This window comes from Salmo salar, chromosome ssa02 (genome assembly GCF_905237065.1).
Source record: "Salmo salar chromosome ssa02, Ssal_v3.1, whole genome shotgun sequence".
Lineage (NCBI taxonomy): Eukaryota > Metazoa > Chordata > Actinopteri > Salmoniformes > Salmonidae > Salmo > Salmo salar.
Window position 1 is genome coordinate 20138443 of NC_059443.1, and position 13649 is coordinate 20152091.

The following is a 13649-nucleotide window of genomic DNA, read 5'->3' on the forward strand; positions in this document are numbered from 1 at the left end:
ATGATAATGCTGAAATCGTCACCATTTTCATCATCATAAGTTATATTGTTATCTGTGTGTGGTTCCCTGGGCCATGTGAGCCAGTGTTTGGCAGCTCTGTGAGAGGGAGCGCTGTATTTGGACTCGGGGCCAAGGATTACCCCTCTACCATCCACTCTGTCCATTGAAGCTAGGGATGTAGTGAGAGGTCAGAGAGATGGAAAGGGGAGGAGGGTGAGAAAAATATATAGTTTCACAGACTGACACGCCTCCTTGCGTGCCAAATCTCTCTTGGTCATTATCAGATGATTGTGTTCTGTGAAGCACAGCGAGAGATGAGGAATTACAGAGCGAAAGAGAAGGACACAGAGAGAGAGATGAGGAATTACAGAGAGAAAGAGAAGGACACACAGAGAGAGATGAGGAATTACAGAGAGAAAGAGAAGGACACAGAGAGAGAGAGAGAGGAGGAATTACAGAGTGCAAAAGAATAAGCACAGAAAGAGATGGAAATTCAGTGAAAAAGAGGAACAGAGAGGAGCGAAAGGAAGGGAGAAATTACTCAAAATGATCCTAAGTTATTATTGACATCCGGGCTCTCTTCAGGTGTCATGCAGATGGCGGCGTAATGTTTGCCCACGTCTCTCCTTCTCTTGTTTTGCCAAATAACTTTGGCAAAGTTAGCTGACGTTGACCGTCATCCTATTTCTCCTCAAATGACTGGTGTTGTTGGATCTCACGTCTGTATTCATTCCACGTGTGTCTGTATAAATGTCCAGGGTCTGTATTATTAGACTGAAAGGTGGCAGGTTGTAATCAGTTCCAGACCTTAGTGGTTCCATGATGAGCTGTCATCACTCTGTTCACACTGTGGTGGTCCTGATGGTATGAAGACAGAACACACTTAGTAGTGGAACAGAGAGACAGGGAGGGGAAACCAACCAGGAACTAACCAAGGGTGCTGCTACCTTAGTAGTAATGTAGAAGTTAATATCTGATCTGTTGTTACGGTACTTTACTTAGAACAAGACGAGCAGAGAGGAGTAGGACAAGAGAGAGAAGGGAATGGGCTGGCTGGAAGCATAAAGAGGTTTGTCCAGAACAAGGGCGTACATTTGAAACATAACGAGTCAGTCTATTTTAAAAGACTGATTAAATAAGTCAAAAGTCAGCTAAGTGTTCTTAAACCCCCTTCCTGATTTTGTGACCTTCAGATGACCCTGATCACAATGGCACACAGTATAGAGGGATGGATGGAGCGAGGGATGGAGAGAAGGATGGAGCGAGGGATGGAGAGAAGGAGGGAGAGAGGGATGGAGAGAAGGATGGAGAGAGGGAGAGGGGGAGGAGAATGGGATGGAGAGAAGGATGGAGAGAGGGAGAGGGGGATGGAGCAAGGGATGGAGAGAAGGATGGGGAGAGGGGGATGGAGAGAGGGATGGAGAGAAGGATGGCGAGAGGGAGGGAGAGGGGGTGGAGAATGGGATGGAGAGAGGGATGGAGAGGGACGGAGCGAGGGATGGAGAGAAGGATGGAGAGAGGGATGGAGAAAGGGAGGGAGAATGGGATGGGGAGAAGGATGGAGAGAGGGAGGGAGAGGGGTATGGAGTGAGGGATGGAGAGAGTGAGAGAGGGATGGAGAGAGGCATGGAGAGAGGGATGGAGAGAGAGGGATGGAGAGAGGGATGGAGAGGGGGATGGAGAATGGGATGGGGAGAAGGATGGAGCGAGGGATGGAGAGAAGGATGGAGCGAGGGATGGAGAGAAGGATGGAGCGAGGGAGGGAGAGAAGGATGGAGCGAGGGATGGAGAGAGGGATGGAGAGGGGGATGGAGAATGGGATGGAGAGAGGGATGGAGAGAGGGAGGGAGAGGGGGATGGAGAATGGGATGGAGAGAGATTGAGGGAGAGGGATGGAGCGAGGGAGGGAGAGCGGGAGGGAGAGGGGGATGGAGCGAGGGAGGGAAAACATCCAATTAGTGGGAATAAGGCCCAGTGCCAATGCACATGATTGTATGTTTGAGTGTGTGTGTGTATTTGTGTTTGTGAGTGTGTGTCCAGACCACTGTGTTGGCATGTGCCACCATAATGACGTCACCTTTCCTAAGACCTGAGGACAGATGTTAACTCCCAGAGCTAGCCACCAGGTTGGGTACATTTGGAGACACACAGGTTCCACTCAGACTCACCAGCCGAGCCCAGAGAGATTAGACCCGACTAGCCGCATGTCTAGATGTCCAGTGTTTTAAACGGGTGCACAAGTCCCTTCCTCTAGGGTAGGCTTGATGGTTATTATTTGTTGTTCTCTGTATTCGGTCATTGAACAGGTCCAGCCAACACTGTAAGCAGAGCCCAGGCCAAAGTGGTGAACGATGAGACCGGTAAAGATGCTTCAGTTAATAGTCTATTGATCTGATGGGACGAGAGCTTGAAGTTCACACACTGTTGTTGTCATATTTCTATTGCCATGGCTTCATGTAGGCTGCCAGAAACATTCAGAGATATAGGCTTCTATAACTTTGTCACTGAAAATGGTTTTGAAATCAGATTGACATTGTAAAAAAAATAAATGAGAAGAGAGAAACGGATTGACGGCCATAGAGAGAGCGAGAGAGGGGGAAGGAGAGCAGGAATGAGCGAGGGATTAAAAGGGAGGGAGCTGGAAGAGAGGGCCATGTGACATGGAGAGGGCACCATTTTGTGGCCTGGTTTCAGACCCACGCAGATCAATGACACTATTGATCCTGCATATTTGGCTTGTCACACATCACAGCCAAGAAACTCAGGCCAGGCCAGCAGTCATAGTTTTAAACAGACAACATATATCACACTCAAGTCACCTTATTATAAAATCAGCAAAAAAAGAAACGCCCTCTCATTGTCAACTGTGTTTATTTTCAGCAAACTTAACATGTGTAAATATTTGTTTGAACATAACAAGATTCAACAACTGAGACATAAACTGAACAAATTCCACAGACATGTCCACAGACAGATGCAGTCTATCACAGTGCCATCCGTTTTGTCACCAAAGCCCCATATACTACCCACCACTGCGACCTGTATGCTCTCGTCGGCTGGTCCTCGCTTCATATTCGTCGCCAAACCCACTGGCTCCAGGTCATCTATAAGTCTTTGCTAGGTAAAGCCCCGCCTTATCTCAGCTCACTGGTCATCATAGCAGCACCCACCCGTAGCACGCGCTCCAGCAGGTATATTTCACTGGTCACCCCCAAAGCCAATTCCATCTTTGGCCGCCTTTCCTTCCAGTTCTCTGCTGCCAATGACTGGAACGAACTGCAAAAATCTCTGAAGCTGGAGATTCATATCTCCCTCACTAACTTTAAGCACCAGCTGTCAGAGCAGCTCACAGATCACTGCACCTGTACATAGCCCATCTGTAAATAGCCCATCCAACTACCTCATCCCCATACTGTTATTTATTATTTTGCTCCTTTGCACCCCAGTATCTCTACTTGCACATTAATTTTCTGCACATCTATCACTCCAGTGTTTAATTTGCTAAATTGTAATTCATTCGCCACTATGGCCTATTTATTGCCTTACCTCCCTTATCTTACCTCATTTGCACACACTGTACGTAGACATTTTTTTTCCTCTATTGTGTTATTGACTGTATGTTTGTTTATTCCATGTGTAACTCAGTGTTGTTGTTTGTGTTGCACTGCTTTGCTTTATCTTGGCCAGGTCGCAGATGTAAATGTGACTAACAGAAATGGAATAATGTGTCCCTGAACAAAGGGGGGGGGGGGTCAAAATCAAAAGTAACAGTCAGTATCTGGTGTGGCCACCAGCTGCATTAAGTACTGCAGTGCATCTCCTCCTCATGGACTGCACCAGATTTGCCGGTTCATGCTGTGAGATGTTACCCCACTCTTCCACCATGGCACCTGCAAGTTCCCGGACATTTCTGGGGGGAATGGCCCTAGCCCTCACCCTCCGATCCAACAGGACCCAGACATAAGTTGAGATTGCCTGCAATGACAACAAGCTCAGTCCGATGATGCTGTGACACACCGCCCCAGACCATGACGGACCATCCACCTCCAAATCAATCCCGCTCCAGAGTACAGGCCTCGGTGTAACGCGAATCCGACCATGACCCCTGGTGAGACAAAACCGCGACTCGTCAGTAAAGAGCACTTTTTGCCAGTCCTGTCTGGTCCAGCGACGGTGGGTTTGTGCCCATAGGCGACGTTGTTGCCGGTGATGTCTGGTGAGGACATGCCTTACAACAGGCCTACAAGCCCTCAGTCCAGCCTCCCTCAGCCTATTGCGGACAGTCAGCACTGATGGAGGGATTGTGCGTTCCTGGTGTAACTCGGGAAGTTTTTGTTGCCATCCTGTATCTGTCCCGCAGGTGTGATGTTCGGATGTACCGGTCCTGTGCAGGTGTTGTTACACGTGGTCTGCCACTGCGAGGACGATCAGCTGTCCGTCCTGTCTCCCTGTAGCGCTGTCTTTGGCGTCTCACAGTATGGACATCGCAATTTATTGCCCTGGCCAGATCTGCAGTCCTCATGCCTTCTTGCAGCATGCCTAAGGCACGTTCATGCAGATGAGCAGGGACCCTGGGCATCTTTCTTTCTGTGTTTTTCAGAGTCAGTAGAAAGGCCTCTTTAGTGTCCTAAGTTTTCATAACTGTGACCTTAATTGCCTACCGTTCCACAGGTGCATGTTCATTAATTGTCTTTGGTTCATTGAACAAGCATGGGAAACAGTGTTTAAACCCTTTACAATGAAGATCTGTGAAGTTATTTGGATTTTTACGAATTATCTTTGAAAGACAGGGTCCTGAAAAAGGGCTGTTTCTTTTTTTGCTGAGTTTATACTCCCCAAAGTGTCTATTACTAACACACTGAATTGAAAGCATTTAGAGCTATACCTGAAGGTGTCTGTCCTGTATCAGTATGGCTCTCCACTGTCAATCAGTCAGTAAACTGGGGGCTTGTAGGGAGAGGTCAGGATTTCAGGTCTCCATGACTGGTTCAGTCTGTCAACAATGTGACTTGATGATCCAACTCAGTGGGCTGAGCTTTCTTTCAACTTTGATTCTCGGAAGTGTCCTCTGTGTCATCGTGAAAGTCGTTTTTGTTTTAGAAAGAGAGAGAGAAGAGAAAGGAAGTTTATCCTGTGGCTTACTGAATGACATTGAAATCATATTCACAGGAAACCTTAATCTGGATACATAACACCTTAATATGGGAAGATAATCTGTCTGTGTCGAGAGAGGAGGGAGGGAGGGGATGGAGAGAAAGTGAGAAAGTCACAGGATAAACTTCCCTTGTGTATATCTCTCTCTCTCTCTCTTTATATCTGGAGAGGGCATATGTGATCAGATTAGGGTCATCCAATATGTCTGTGTTCCACAGGGCAACTGATGACACACTGTAACCTCCACACACCTCTAGTGCATTATCATATCAGGCAACTCTGCATATCTGACACTGTCCAGGGGTCGTGGGAACCGACAACTTCAGAAGAGCACATTTCCCAGATAACCCGGGAATGGCCACTCACACGGGGGACATTTGAAGCATTTGCCACCTCACCACGATAAGAGTTGTCACTCTCTCTCTCACACAAACACACACTGTTTTATCTGGACCGAAAAGGGGCTTAGGTGGTGGGTGTGACAGTCAGGCTTAGGTGGCCCCGGTCTGCCTGTTGGCGTGGCTGAATTTTAGAGAAACATTTTGCAGTTTTAAAGCTAATTTCCAGATTTTTTTTGCCATGGCTAATGCTGTTTATTTCTTTATTGATTGATTGATTTGGTGGGGGGGTAGATCAGCTTTATTATTGCAGATAGATTGTGGCTTCTATCAATGTAATTGTCTGCATAATTTCCAATCCTTGTAAAATATATGTTCCTTCTTTATTGTTTTCCTCTAACCCTACCACCCTCCCCATTTGGAGTAAACTAATGGACAACAATACTTAGGCTTCTTCTTCCAGCTTATACATACTATATACTTTTTTACGGACATAGGATATTTTACATTAGTTATCTATTTTTGTATTTTATTTTTGTCCTACCCTTCAGCTACCCTATGTTCTTTATCTCAAACATAATAACAGAATGAACACTGCTAAATTCATTGTTTTCGGGATTTTCAATTCTCAATTTTCCCTGACTGTCTATCTTTTATTTGGGTAATTGTTAGTTCTCTAAGATTGTATTATATGACAAATATATAGGTCCATTATCTTTTCTACATACATGTACTTTATAGTTGTTTTTTTACAAACCCTGAAAATTTTATTCTTAAAAAAAAGACTTAGACAGCCCGAAAAAACGCTTAGGTGGCCCTCCCAATGATTTAAATGGAGGAAAAATCACACACACGCTAATATAGTCAGGCTGGGGTAGTGTAGTCAGGATGGGGTAGTGTAGTCAGGCTTAGGTGGCCCTCCCAATGATTTAAATGGAGGAAAAATCACAAACACGCTAATATAGTCAGGCTGGGGTAGTGTAGTCAGGATGGGGTAGTGTAGTCAGGCAGGTGTTGTGTAGTCAGGCTGGGGTAGTGTGGTCAGGATCGGGACTGTAGTCACGATTGGGTAGTGTTGTCACGATTGGGTAGTGTTGTCAGGACGGGGTAGTGTAGTCAGGACGGGGTAGTGTTGTCAGGACGGGGTAGTGTTGTCAGGACGGGGTAGTGTTGTCAGGACGGGGTAGTGTTGTCAGGACGGGGTAGTGTAGTCAGGCTGGGGTAGTGTAGTCAGGACGGGGTAGTGTTGTCAGGATGGGGTAGTGTTGTCAGGATGGGGTAGTGTAGTCAGGATGGGGTAGTGTAGTCAGGATGGGGTAGTGTTGTCAGGACCGGGTAATGTAGTCAGGATGGGGTAGTGTTGTCAGGACCGGGTAGTGTAGTCAGGACGGGGTAGTGTTGTCAGGGTGGGGTAGTGTTGTCAGGATGGGGTAGTGTTGTCAGGATGGGGTAATGTGGTCAGGATGGGGTAGTGTAGTCAGGACGGGGTAGTGAGGTCAGGATGGGGTAGTGTTGTCAGGATGGGGTAGTGTAGTCAGGACGGGGTAGTGTGGTCAGGACGGGGTAGTGTAGTCAGGCTGGGGTAGTGTAGTCAGGACGGGGTAGTGTTGTCAGGACGGGGTAGTGTTGTCAGGACGGGGTAGTGTAGTCAGGACGGGGTAGTGTAGTCAGGACGGGGTAGTGTAGTAAGGACGGGGTAGTGTAGTCAGGACGGGGTAGTGTAGTCAGGACGGGGTAGTGTTGTCAGGACGGGGTAGTGTTGTCAGGACGGGGTAGTGTAGTCAGGACGGGGTAGTGTAGTCAGGACGGGGTAGTGTAGTCAGGACGGGGTAGTGTAGTAAGGACGGGGTAGTGTAGTCAGGACGGGGTAGTGTAGTCAGGACGGGGTAGTGTAGTCAGGCTGGGGTAGTGTAGTCAGGATGTGGTAGTGTAGTCAAGATGGGGTAGTGTGGTCAGGACAGGGTAGTGTTGTCAGGACGGGGTAGTGTTGTCAGGACGGGGTAGTGTAGTCAGGACGGGGTAGTGTAGTCAGGATGGGGTAGTGTAGTCAGGATGGGGTAGTGTTGTCAGGATGGGGTAGTGTTGTCACGATTGGGTAGTGTTGTTAGGATGGGGTACTGTAGTCAGGCTGGGGTAGTGTAGTCAGGATGGGGTAGTGTAGTCAGGCTGGGGTAGTGTAGTCAGGACGGGGTAGTGTAGTCAGGACGGGGTAGTGTAGTCAGGACGGGGTAGTGTAGTCAGGCTGGGGTAGTGTTGTCACGATTGGGTAGTGTAGTCAGGATGGGGTAGTGTGGTCAGGACGGGGTAGTGTAGTCAGGATGGGGTAGTGTAGTCAGGATGGGGTAGTGTAGACAGGATGGGGTAGTGTTGTCAGGATGGGGTAGTGTTGTTAGGATGTGGCACTGTAGTCAGGCTGGGGTAGTGTAGTCAGGCTCGGGTAGTGTAGTCAGGATGGAGTAGTGTAGTCAGGCTAGGGTAGTGTAGTCAGGACCGGGTAGTGTAGTCAGGATGGGATAGTGTAGTCAGGATGGGATAGTGTTGTCAGGATGGGGTAGTGTAGCCAGGACAGGGTAGTGTAGCCAGGATGGGGTAGTGTTGTCAGGATGGGGTAGTGTAGCCAGGACAGGGTAGTGTAATCAAGACGGAGTAATGTAGTCGGGATGGGGTATTGTAGTCAGATTGGGGTAGTGTAGTCAGATTGGGGTAGTGTAATCAGGACAGGGTAGTGTAGTCAGATTGGGGTAGTGTAGTCAGATTGGGGTAGTGTAGTCAGGACAGGGTAGTGTAGTCAGATTGGGGTAGTGTAGTCAGATTGGGGTAGTGTAGTCAGGACAGGGTAGTGTAGTCAGGACAGGGTAGTGTAGTCAGATTGCGGTAGTGTAAAGGGTCAGGGGGAGAGTCCTCCTTCCAGTGTACCCCTGGTTCTTAAACTATTTGATCCCAAAGCCTGTCAACATTATTTGTAACCCACCCAAGCATAGATCTAGCACCATCTTGTACAGGACTGTGATCGTTTAGGACCAGGGATGTAGTGGAGGGTAAATACACGTAAATGCTGTTTACGCACCTTTTTATTTGCGAATTAGATGAAACTTTTTTATTTTGTTAATTAGCGTTTGCATTCCCAGTGTTGATCAAAGCTCAGAACGCTTATATTCTCAGAGTTTTAATCACTCCTGCCTCTGTTATGTTCGCCTGCCCCTCCCAGATTTGCCTTGTTAGCTGTACATTCACCACTCTCAAATGGCTAACTCCGCCCTCTCGTGAGTGGCGGCACAGGCCAAGGGCCAGTGAGACGTTACACGAACTACCCCAGCTTGAAGTACTACCATACCCCGTTCAAAGGCACTTACATCTTTTGTCTTGCACATTCACCCTCTGAATGACACACATACGCAATCTATGTCTCAATTGTCTCAAGGCATAAAAATCATTCTTTAACCTGTCTCCTTACCTTCTACACTGAGTGAAGTGGATTTAACAAGCGATATTATTAAGGGATCATAACTTATACCTGGATTCACCTTGTCAGTCTGCCATGGAAAGAGCAGATGTTCTTAATGTTTTTTACACTCAGTGTTCATATGTCAGTCAGTCAGGTGGCTAGCTGCAGGCAGATACTTCTATTCGTATTGCAGTAATGTTCTGGCTAGTGTTAGCCAGCTAGCTAGCTAGTTGGCTAGAAGGATGACGTAAGAAGCTAATGTTAAATGGAGCCTGACCTCAGCAGGCTACTAAGTTCTCATCATAACTTTTCTTTACAGAGAGTACTGGTGAGACAGATGGTGGTGAGGCTGAGGCAGGCTGTGATGCATGGAGGAGGAGGCAGAGGAGACACAGAGAGAAAGGTAAGTACAGTGGTTCCCATACTAGAGGTCAGAGCCCCATGTGGGGTCCACTGAGAAAATCTGTGCTAATCTTATCAAACAAATGGAAGTACTTAAAAAAGAAGATATGTTTCATTATGAACATCTCCCCATGGTCTACCTTCCCTATTGGCCTACAAATACAATCAACATGCTAATAATAGGGTATGTCATGGGAACACACCCCCCTTAAGGAAAATGTATTTTTGAAGTTTGATAAGATTTAGATATCCATATACAAACATTTTGAACAGATATGTGTCTAGAATACATGTTTTGTTTGTTACTTGCTTTTCAAAGAAATGCACACGTTTTGTGCTCTTGTAGGAAGCAACCACTCCCCTGTTGCTGACTAGAAATTAGCTAGAATTGGGCTAATAACTCACTAGCAAAGAATAGGAACAAATGTACACAACTGGCTACATGCAAATCCATATATGGCAATGGTCTATTAGCATATAGGGATACTGCAGCTCTGATTGGTTATGGCGCACCAGTCTGTGTAGAGTATGGGCTTGAGTCGTGCCTGTCAATGCAATAGAATCCTACTCAATGCAATCTTCCTACAAGAAAATCTCTTGCATAGTTTGTTTTGTTTCAGTATGCTGGATTGAAAGTGGCTAATATTGTGTTGATCGATTACAATTTCCACAGCAGAGGGAAACGTTGATAGTGTTAACTAATGGGGAAAACTAGAAAGTTGAGTGAAGTTCAATCTCGTGCTTCTCGCTGATATTTCTTCTGCGAGGCAGTCCCAGGGAGCTGCACGCCCACGGGTAGCTTAGAGGGAATATTGCTCACTATTAATATCCTCACTATGATGAGGTTTCCTGTCCAAATTATACTAAAGTATCTCAAAATGTATTGTGTAACTCAGTGAATTTACTTCTAAATGATTTGGAAAATGCTAATATAGGTACCATTGACTTGAATTAGACTGTCCCAAACATACCCTCTTTAAATTGTACAAATGTATTAAAAAAATGATTTCAAAATGTTCCTCTGTAACCATGTGGATTATTTATCTTTAGGCTTCTCTACTTGGAGTGTTTAACCCCAAGCTGTTATAAAAATGTAATACGTTTTTGTTCATATTGGTGGTGGTTTGTCTCGATCGCCCACTGGAGTCTATAGTTTACCACTGGAGTTTATAGTTTACCACTGGAGTTTATAGTTTACCACTGGAGTTTATAGTTTACCACTGGAGTTTATAGTTTACCACTGGAGTTTATAGTTTACCCACTTTTTTTTTACCACTACATCACTGTTTAGGACATATCAGTTGCTCCTTGAAATTAGGCTTATAGGTGGTTAGTTGATAAAGCCCTCTGTGTAGAGGACAGAATGTGATGTTCTGATGGCTGTTCTGTGTCTGTCCAAGAAGATAATCAATTGACCCACTGATAATGAAGTTAACCAACACAACAGAGCAGGTCACATTCTGTGCCTAGCTTACATAGAGTATACTGCTGCAGGCAAAGGTTAGGGTCGCTCATCGCAATTTCACAGGGACACCTTCCCTGTCTACTCTCTCTCACTTTTTCTCTCTCTCTCTATCTGAATCCCAAATCACCCCCTCTGCTCTCCATTTGTGCGTTCACGCGCCTCTCAACCAGTGTACCAAAGCTGAGGGAATGAAAATTATGGAGGGTGTAGGTGCTATTTAGACCCTCCGATAACCACTTCAACCGAGCCAGCAATGCTGCTGGTTTCAGAACGAAGTGGAATCCCATTAGGCACCACTTTATTTGAGTTTGTGCAGTTTCACACAAAAGAATGTAGGAGGTGTCTAATTATTTGTCACATGCAGTAGTGGAAAAAGTACCCAATTGTCATACTTGAGTACAGTGCCTTGCAAAAGTACTCACCCCCCTTGGCGCTTTTCCTATTTTGTTGCATTACAACCTGTAATGTAAATTGATTTTTATTTGTATTTCATGTAATGGACATACACAAAATAGTCCAAATTGGTGAAGTGAAATGAAAAAAATTACTTGTTTCCAAAAAATTCAAAAAAATAAAAGACGGAAAAGTGGTGCGTCCATATGTATTCACCCGCTTTGCTATGAAGCCCCTAAATAAGATCTGGTGCAACCAATTCAGAAGTCACATAATTAGTTAAATAAAGTCCACCTGTGTGCAATCTAAGTGTCACATGATCTGTCACATGATCTCAGTATATATACACCTGTTCTGAAAGGCCCCAGAGTCTCCAACACCACTAAGCAAGGGGCACCACCAAGCAAGTGGCACCATGAAGACCAAGGAGCTCTCCAAACAGGTCAGGGACAAAGTTGTGGAGAAGTACAGATCAGGGTTGGGTTATAAAAAAATATCTGAAACTTTGAACATCCCATGGAGCACCATTAAATCCATTATTAAAAATGGAAAGAATATGGCACCACAACAAACCTGCCAAGAGAGGGCCGCCCACCAAAACTCACGGACCAGGCAAGGAGTGCATTAATCAGAGACGCAACAAAGAGACCAAAGATAACCCTGAAGGAGCTGCAAAGCTCCACAGCGGAGATTGGAGTATCTGTCCATAGGACCACTTTAAGCCGTACACTCCACAGAGCTGGGCTTTAAGGAAGAGTGGCCAGAAAAAAGACATTGCTTAAAGAATTAAATTAGCAAACACGTTTGGTGTTCGCCAAAAGGCATGTGGAAGACTCCCCAAACATATGGAAGAAGGTACTCTGGTCAGATGAGACTAAAATTGAGCTTTTTGGCCATCAAGGAAAACGCTATGTCTGGCACAAACCCAACACCTCTCATTATCCCGAGAACACCATCCCCACAGTGAAGTATGTTGGTGGCAGCATCATGCTGTGGGGATGTTTTTCATCGGACAGGGACTGGGAAACTGGTCAGAATTGAAGGAATGATGGATGGCGCTAAATACAGGGAAATTCTTGAGGGAAACCTGTTTGTCTTCCAGAGAATTGAGACTAGGATAGAGGTTCACCTTCCAGCAGGACAATGACCCTAAGCATACTGCTAAGCAACACTCGAGTGGTTTAAGGGGAAACATTTAAATGTCTTGGAATGTCCTAGTCAAAGCCCAGACCTCAATCCGATTGAGAATCTGTGGTATGACTTAAAGATTGCTGTACACCAGCAGGAACCCATCCAACTTGAAGGAGCTGGAACCGTTTGCCTTGGAGAATGGGCAAAAATCTCAGTGGCTAGATGTGCCAAGCTTATAGAGACATATCCCAAGAGACTTGCAGCTGTAATTGCAGCATAAGGTGGTTCTAAGTATTGACTTTGGGGGGGTTAATAGCTATGCACGCTCAAGTTTTCTGTTTTTTTGTCTTATTTCTTGTATGTTTCACAATAAAAAGTATTTTGCATCTTAATAATGGTAGGCATGTTGTGTAAATCAAATGATACAAACCCCCCAAAAAATATATTTTAGTTCCAGGTTGTAAGGCAGCAAAATAGGAAAAATTCCAAGGGAGGTGAATACTTCCGCAAGGCACTGTAAAAGTAAAGATACCTTAATAGAAAATGACTCAAGTAAAAGTGAATGTTACCCAGTAAAATACTACTTAAGTAAAAGTCTAAAAGTATAGGGTTTTAAATATACTTAAGTATCAAAAGTAAATGTAATCGCTAAAAAATACTTAAGTATCAAAAGTAAAAGTATAAATCATTTCAAATTCCTTATATTAAGCAAATCAGACGGCACCATATTTTTTAAGTGTACAGATAGCCAGGGGCAGACTTCAACATTTAGACATAATTTACAAACGAAGCATGTGTGTTTAATGAGTCCACCAGATTAGAGGCAGTAGGGATGTAGGGATGATCAGGGTTTAGTGTTCTGTTGATAAGTGCATGAATTTGACCATTTTCCTGTCCTGTTCACAATGTAATGAATACTTTGGGGTGTCAGGGAAAATGTATGGACTAAAAAGTACAATCTTTTCTTAAGGAATGTAGTGAAGTTGTCAAAAATATAAATAGTAAAGTAAAGTACAGAAAAACGACTTAGGTAGTACTTGAAAGTATTTTTACTTAAGTACTTTACACCACTGATCACATGCATTTGTTTGTCGGATTTCGAACTTTTTTATTATTTAAAAGTGAAACATGAATTGTATCATTCTGTAACGACTGCCGTGAGAGAGAGTGGACCAAAACGCAGCGGAGTTAGTGTTCATCATATTTAATTAAGCAAGAACACTATACAAAAACAAAACAAGGAAACCGACAGCCAAACAGTCCTGTCAGGTGAAACACAATGACAGAAACAATTACCCACAAAACCCCAACGGAAAAACAT

General features: G+C 45.0%; 1 protein-coding gene across 1 annotated transcript in view; it reads left to right on the top strand.

The window, feature by feature from the left end:
• Positions 1 to 13649, top strand: part of kcnj14 (potassium inwardly rectifying channel subfamily J member 14) — a 32543-nt gene that overhangs the window by 3951 nt on the left and 14943 nt on the right. The window contains exon 2 of the mRNA XM_045699393.1: positions 9257 to 9340. The gene's annotated coding sequence lies outside the window, so the exon portion shown is untranslated. The remainder of the gene's footprint in view (positions 1 to 9256; positions 9341 to 13649) is intronic.